Raw genomic sequence first — 8,497 nt, 5'->3', positions numbered from 1 at the left:
TCTCTTTCCTGAGAGACTATTCTCTCTGAAAATGCAAGGCAAGTTATTTTCAAGAATGCATTTCAATCTTACAAACCTCAGATCCAAAGAACCTTTATATTCACCATAAGCATAAGTTGCAGTAATTCTGAATAGAGAAGCTCTGGTCTGTTAGTAGCCATTCTTCCAAACAAATGCTTCCAAGCAAAAAGAAATTATCTAATCTCCAGAAGTGCTCTTGATTCTGCAAAGGGTCTGGGAGCATCTTCTGTTCTGTCCTGGAATAGCTGGAGTTCAAAGGATCTGCAGATGATTGATTTACTGTATTCAATACACATATTTGTCTGAGAAAAAAACCTCAGTTGGGTCATCTTCAAATCAGGCACTGCAACAAGTCTGGGGTTCAGAAGGGAAAATCCTTTGATGCTAGCTCTCTGTGGACAATTCTGTCAAAATTCTTGTTCAGAGAATCCACTAATTTGATTTAGAGATCAAATTGGAAGGGTGTTTCTTTTTGACTGGTTTCTTTCTGCATTTTTCAAAGTAATTCATTGTCTCTGAGGAAGAGCTATATTGGGGACCTCTATTAAAAACTCTATTAAGCCTCTGTTAAAAACTCCTCTATTAAAGGAAAAACCTTCTTAGACCACCTTTTCTATTTTGGTGGGGTATTTCAGAATGAGGCAAGAGACAGACACTTTGTACAGTATCTTGTGTGACTTCTGGAATGCTGGGTGGAATTGATGTCAGGGAATACTACTTGGGGTGTGCTTGCTCTTAAGATCTTTTAATCATAGATTGGATGAATTATATGAAAAAAAAATCTACTGGAAAAAGATAATGAGTTTTTTAATCTTCCCTGGATAAAGTGTATGTCATATAGTGACAGGTACTCTGTCTTTTCACTTGGCTCCCTGTACAAGAAGACTTGCTCTCAAACTCAGATTAGACCTTTATCAGATCCTCCCTGGAATGTGCCATTCTCTCAGTACTATTGAGTGCTGGCCTCTTCTGCCATTACTACTGGCTTTATTCAAAGCAGCAGGTATGTGGGTTGCCTTGCAAATAGCAGGAAGCGATATCCACAAGCATGCTAGTAAGCCCAACAGTGGATTCATTAGGGAGAAATGGGTATCCTCTTTTTGTGGCACTCAGGTGGACAATGTGAATGACCAGACTCACATTTTTAGGCTAAATGACTCTGATGCAGACAGGCATTGAAAGGCACATATGTAAAATACTGAACTCCATTTTCCCTTTTTCACAACTTGTACAATAAGTGTTGTAAAGCAATGATAACAATTGTTTAATAGGCATTTATTTGGAGGGAGGCAGATAGAAACAATATAAGTACTATCTGTTGAAGATCGGATAGAGAAAAAAAAATATACAAGAAGAATGAAGGTTACTGGGGTGTTATGGAGGTTTATGGGATATCACACCCATCTCATGATCCTCTGAAATGTTCCTAGGGCTTGCAATATGTAAGTGGATTACATACCTCAGTCTGGGACTTGTGGAAGCAAGTATCTTCTTTGCTGGAATTAATGTTAAATTTAAAATAGCTAAATGTAGACACATTTATGTGAGTGTTTAAGTGTGTGATGAGTGTATATTAAGCTGTGGGGCTACAGTCAATATTCCAAAAGGTGCTTAGAGAGATGTTCAGCCAACTAAACCCTAGGGAGGGGATGCTGTTTACAAAGTACAGATACCTACTGTCAATTAAGATATTGTAGAGTATATAAACAAACAAATGGGCCTTCCAGATATGACACAGATGTTGTAGGAGTTACTCAGACTTACTGATATTCTAGTGACATCAAGTGGGACAGCCTGCACTGTCTGAAATGAGACCAGGTCTCCAGTTAATATGGCCAGTGAAGAACAGAGTAATTCAGAGTATGATGAGTGAGCTGATGCACTTTTTTACATGTAGGGTATCTGTAGGTGGTGTCATTTGGAGTACCTCAAGGCATAATGCTTGTTTAATCAAGTCCAGATAGAAAGATCTTCCCTAAGTCTTGAACTGTATCTGCTATCTCCAACTGGATATACAGTATCCCAGATAAGTAAGTGGTTCTACATAACTACTTGCCAGCAAATGAGCAGAGCCTGTATTATTAAAAACTTGTAAAAATTAATGTGCCAGTGTTTCATAGATTATTTTAAAACATGTTTTACGCATAATTTTAATAGGAGGTTATTCCATTTATATGGTAAAAAGGAAAAATACCTAATTTCTATCTGTGTCATGCACACTGATAGCTACATGCACTGATAGCAATTTCCTGTCATCTTTTACCCTCCAGCTCTCATCTTCAATGACTGCAGAAAATTCTGAGGCCTCAGTGTGAACGAAGCTCATATAAAGTAAAGAATATTTTGCTAGTGCTGTACTGGTTCCTCAGATGATAGTAATATTATTCTTATCCCAGAATAATAGTGTATTCTTTGTACAGTGTTTCAGAAGCGGAATGTAATAAAAATCATATCACCCTCCAACTTTCACATGACACCAGTAATTCCTAGTCTGGACTAGGAATGTGTGCTGTTTTTAGACTGGGATATAATTAATTTTCTTCACAGTACCTAATGTTGCCCTGTGTCTTGGATTCATGATGAAAACTATGCTGATAACCCAGAGATGTTTTCATTATGGCTGAGCTTTTCTCACACAGTGCCAAGGCCTCTTCTGCTCCTTACTAGTAAGGAGCTCCCACTAGTAAGGAAGGGTGGAGTGCACAAGGATGCAGCCAGGACAGCTGATCTCAAATGACCCAGTGCATATCACATCCCATACAGCAGCATGCTCAGCATATAAATCTGGGGGAGAAAGAAGTACGTGGGTCACACTTAGAGTGATGACATTTTGTCTTCCCAGGTCCCATTGCACATGATGGGACCCTGCTTTCCTGGAGATGGCCAAACACTTGCCTGACATGGGAAGTGATGAATAAATTCCTTGGTTTGCTTTGCTTGAGTGTGTGGCTTTTACTTTACCTATTAAACTGTCTTTATCTCTTCCTGTGTTTTCTCCCTTTTACCCTTCTAATTCTTGCCCTGATTCTGTTGGTGGGGAGAGTGAGTGACCTCCTTTCCAACTGAGGCTAAACCACAACAACAGGCTGACACAGTGGTCAGATTCTTCCATTTTCATGTAATTTTTGTAGTTGTGTATTCTGGTGATTTAGTTTTCTAAACTGAATTTTTGATGGCAGATCCTTAATTTTAACACCATTATAATAAATCTGATTCCCATGGTTGAAGAGAAATCTTAAATTATTATTCAGTGTTTTAAATTAATTTGATGGTTCTACCTGTTTAAAATAATTGTTTTTAATAAAGATATATTGCTTGCAAGAATAAAATTTCATCCATGTGCTCATCTCCACAAAGTGAGAATCAAAAAGGAGAAAACTCATCCTTCTTAACGAGTGCAGTCTATTTAGCTCTTCATAATTTCATAAGTGGTTAGCATGTAAAGAATTTGAAAAGCTGTCACATCCATGGAAAGGACCATGATCCTGACCTTGCAGTCATGATGCAAATTCTGACAGTGATTTGCTTCATGACCTTGCACAGGTCAGTCTGTTGAAGGCAGTGGGAGCAGCAGCATTTTCCAGGATTTGTACCTGCTTGAGCACACTAATTATATTCTGGGTAAAAACTGTTTTTTAAATGCTTACATTTTAAATGTAATGCTAAAGGTAATAAATTTTAATGTTTAAAATTTAAAAATGCAAACATCCCTCTTATGCAACCTCCTTTATTCCACACCTCTTCCAGATGTTGCTGGTGTCCATTGAAAAAATTTGTTAGGCAGTACAGATAAATTTAAGACCAGAAAAAAGTAAGCTAATAGTTGACTATGGCCTTTTCCTTACTGTGGATAAAGTATCTATATTCCAGAAAATGGTTTTGTTCCTGCTTATTTTTTGTTCAAGTGCACCACTAAATTGAAATCAAATCTCTTGTTTGTAAAGTTCTGATTATCTACCCCCTCAGCAGAGGATATGTTTTTCACAATTCAGGATTTCTCTGTGTGTGTGCAGCTATACAGCATATGACTGTATAACATATATAACTAATAAGTTATAATAATTTGATATTAATTCAATTTTGGTATTAATATAATTCATGCTAGAATATTAAGGTTTGTTTTTTTTCAAAAGATATATTAAAGATTATGCATATGTGTCACAAACCTTCCCATTATAAGCAAAAAATTGCCAAGTCAAAGAAATTTAAATAGAAGATTCAAATTATGACCTTTTACATATTTCAAAGAATAAAGATATTTCAATTTATATATTTTTTTTTTCCTTTTCAGCCTCTTAATATTTACACAGCATTAATGTAAGGGAAATTGTTTTAAATAAAAGTTCTTATTCTGTTTCTATTATCCTGTCATTTTCTTTTATTCCATTTCATGTTAATGTATTTGAGCATTGGCTCTTACAACCATGAATAACCTCCTTGCTTTTATTGTAACAATACAGACACTTTACTTACAAATCAAATAAAGTTTATTTTATTTATAAGTTACATAAAAGAAAATCACATCTTACGAAACTCAAATGTTTCATGTCCCTAGTCCAACAAATTTGTGTCCCTTAGAAGAACAAAGGGGGTTTTTTTATTTCTCTTGGGGATTTTGCCCCCTAAGAGGTGCATCTGCCCAATATGGATAACCCACTGTAAAGCATATTGAATTTTTGTTACTTCTCCATGTACCTTTATTCACACAGTGGTGTCACATCACACTAAATGGAGATATAAAACAATTGCCTTACTATTGAACATTTTCTGTACAGGCATGCTGAATTTTATCCCAGATAACTGTATAATGTACTTTTGTTAGGATAATTTTTGTCCATTTGCTCAGTATATTTAACTCTTCCTTCTCCTCAAAAAACCTTAAAAAGTCCAACCCAAAAAATATGACAGAAAATAGAGGTAAACAGTTAACAAACTGAACACAGGTATTCAGATATCTGATACTTTTGTCATTACCTGCTTCACTTAATATTATGTGTGTTACAACCAATAGGACTCCTGTTCAATACCTTAGAGATTTTGAAGGTTTAATAGATTAAGAAACTACTAGACTCCTCACTGCCAATTTTGATACTCAAGCACATAATTTTCTTATGTTCAAGACTGTTAAATCCCTTTTGAACACCTATCTGTATATTTTTGGCATTTTTTGGAATAAGTTTCTAAAGGCCAAACTGCTTGTAGACCGAATTATAAAGCATCCCTGAGTAATGTATTATTCCTTAACCATCTTGCCTTCAGGTGAGATGTGGCAAGTGCTCCTAGAGCATCCCTGTCACAGTCACATACAATAAAGAAATGGGGACTTACATACAAAAAGATATCTCATTATACCAAGTGGTCCAAAATGAGGATATTCAGCTGATAGGGCAAAGACCTGATTTTCTGAGTTTGGAGTAACATCCTGAATTCCTATCTCCCTCAAGAGTGCCTTTGCCACCTCAGAGACCATGTCCTGGTGTGGGTTCTGCTGCTTCAACCTTTTCTGTTTTGTATGAACACAGTGTAAGGCACAAGGCATGGAACTTGTTTCACATAATAATTGTGAATAGGGTGCCCATTTTGGATTAAGAGATTTTTAGCATTATGTATATGATGTGATCTGGGCCATGTCATTTTTCCTTGTGTCCTTGTAGTGTACAGATTCAATTATGACAAGTAGCACTGGAATAAAATTGCTTTCCTTAATTTCAGTGCTATGCCATAAGTGCCTATTACAAATGGATAAAATAAAAACAAATATCCAGCACTGGCAACTTAATTGGGGCTTACAAAAGCAATAAATAGAACTGTAAAACCAGCTGTTAATGTAGAAAGTAGACTCCAAAGAAAAACCATGTGGGGAAGGCACTGACTAAGAGGACTTGCAGATTGTTTTTTAACCATGCCACTGATCTTCTGTCAGACTTCTGGCAAGCCATTTATTCTTCCTGAAAAATATCAATTAGGAGTATCAGAGAGTAGTAGAACTATTTCAGTTGAATATCAGAGCTGAATTTCTGTGGAAATGGCATGCTTTATAAGAATTTTTTACCTTATTCTCCTCATTGTCTCCAGTTTCAGTCTGTAAAACTCCTGCAGGAATGTTGATTCAGTTGATGCAGACATCAGTTATCACAGTGATAAGCAGTGTTAAAAGCTAATAAAAAAAATATTTTTAAAAGATGCTCCAGCCAAGAGGCTAGTGATAAAAAGCCAATGTCACTAAGCATTTGCTGCACTAGACTGTCCTGTCATGTAAGCTGTCATTTCTAGGGGAACACAGGAAGGGGTGAAAAGGACATATGCATGAAATGCAATAGATCCATTTGTCCTCCAATTTGCTATCCATATTATGTGAAAAATGGGAATAAACTAACATGACTAGTAAAACAAATTGACTTCAATACTAAATGTAGCAAAACAGATGGGATGTTCCAACAGAACAAAGAACTGCAGAATAAACCGTGGAGGGTGGAATGCTTAAATTCAATTAAATTTAAAATATGTTCTTTTAATTAAAAAATATAATCATATTTTTTTCAAAACTGTTATTTTAGTGAAATGTATTGGTTTCTGGTTTGATCTCAAATAAACTTTCACAAATCAGAAACCTCAGGAAGATGAAATGGAATTTCCAGACTTAAAAATAGCATAATGAATCAAGTTTGTTTAAAATCCTATTGAGCTCTAAAACAGACCTGTTCTAGAACTGAAAAGAAGAAAATCCACACAAAAGCATATTTTTCTGTGCCAAGTGTGAGTGTGCATTGCTCATATTTCTCCAGCTCATGTATTTTACCATTGAATAGCGAATATCTGAAAACCTTTTATGTATGTAGTCTCACCAAGTAATAATACTCTAATTATAAATATAAGAGCATGGAAGTTGTGTGTGACTAAACGACTTGCGAATGTTCACCCAGACTGAAGTCAGGTGCTTAGCAGGAAATTGAATCCTAGTATTGAAATTTCCAAGGTAATGCCTAATTTAATACTGGGTTCCGTAATTCTGGAACTGCCCTTCCTTATAGCATCCAATATTTGGAATCAGCATGCCTGCCTTTTCTCTTTGCATTTCAAGGAAGATCTGTTCTGCCTGTCCTTGAAAAGATGTGAATACATACCTCATCAATTCTACATTGCATATTTTACACTATGAAAGGGAAACACAATGGCTACAGAGTTAATTTCATTTATTCTAGGAGATATATATTTCATACCATGGGTAAAGGATTTTCCTAATGAAGAATTAAAAATATGTATTGTCCCACCCTACCACTGTCCCAGTCCACAGCAACATGTCTCAAGTAGCTTTTACAGTAATGGAATTGTGCTGTCATTCAGGGAAGTTAGATTTTGTGTTCTGCTAAATGACATTAAACTAGTGAGGAACCCTTACATAACTACACAAGGGGAAGAAACTACTGAGGGGAAGAAAAAATTTGACAAGAGGTTGTCATTATTCCCCTCCTTGGTAGACAGACCACCCTGGAAAGAAGACATTACACTGGGAAAGGGGAGGTAGTTTGGAAATCTGTGTACTTCTTCAGTATCAGTGATTTCTGCTCTGAAGTCAAGGAAAGTGTTGAAAGTGCTCATGTGGGTTTGCAGACTAGATATGGGATTGCCAAAAATTTTGCCCACAAAACAGTAACATTCTGCTTTGCAAATAATGAAGATAAAGTTGGCCTGATTTTACTGTTTATCACTCCTCTCTGTTCAAATCTATGTTCAAGAAATTGCTTAAATTTTTAAATTAAATGGATTTGTTCAGGGAGATTGGAGCTGTCCTTAAGAGATACTCAAAAGCTGTTTGCATATGGTCCTGGGCAGCTGGCTGTAGGTGGCCCTGCTGGAGCAGGCACTTTCCAACCTTAACCATTCTGTGATTATCTTTATTACCAGAATAATTCTTAATTATGTCTGTATATATTACTTTAATTCGTAAAATATTATGGATTCTTTGAGTCCCCAGCTACATGAAAATTGAACCTCAGAAACAGAAAACATACAATATTTCTAGGAAGGCATTCAGATGAGAGGGACTTCTGCTTGCTACTTAAATAAAATAAAGAAACACTGTGGAAAGTTGACCTTGGCTAGCTGCAAGGTACCTATGAACCTTCTCTATAATTTCACCCCCTTAACAGGATGGAGTGACAAAAATGCAATAAAAAGATTCTGGGTCAAGATCACTCAGCAATTACCAAGCAAAAAGGACTTTGCTTAGGAAAATTATTTTATTAGCAAATGAACAGAGCAGGTTAATGAGAAATAAGAAAACAATCTACTAATCAACTTCCCCTCATTCCTTCTTCTTTCCAGTCTCAACTTCACCTCCAGTTTCTCTACCTCCTGCACCCGAGTTGTATGAAGAAGATGAAGAATTGGTCTGTTCATCACATATCCTCTCTGCCACTACTTTTTCATATTCTTCTTCTGATCCAGCATGGTTCTCTTCCATGGCGTACAGTCC

The sequence above is a fragment of the Pseudopodoces humilis genome, chromosome 3, assembly GCF_049639895.1.
Source record: "Pseudopodoces humilis isolate 2021_Gansu_Grassland_sample_001 chromosome 3, ASM4963989v1, whole genome shotgun sequence".
In the NCBI taxonomy this organism is placed as follows: Eukaryota; Metazoa; Chordata; class Aves; order Passeriformes; family Paridae; genus Pseudopodoces; species Pseudopodoces humilis.
Note: the sequence above shows the minus strand (reverse complement) of the source record.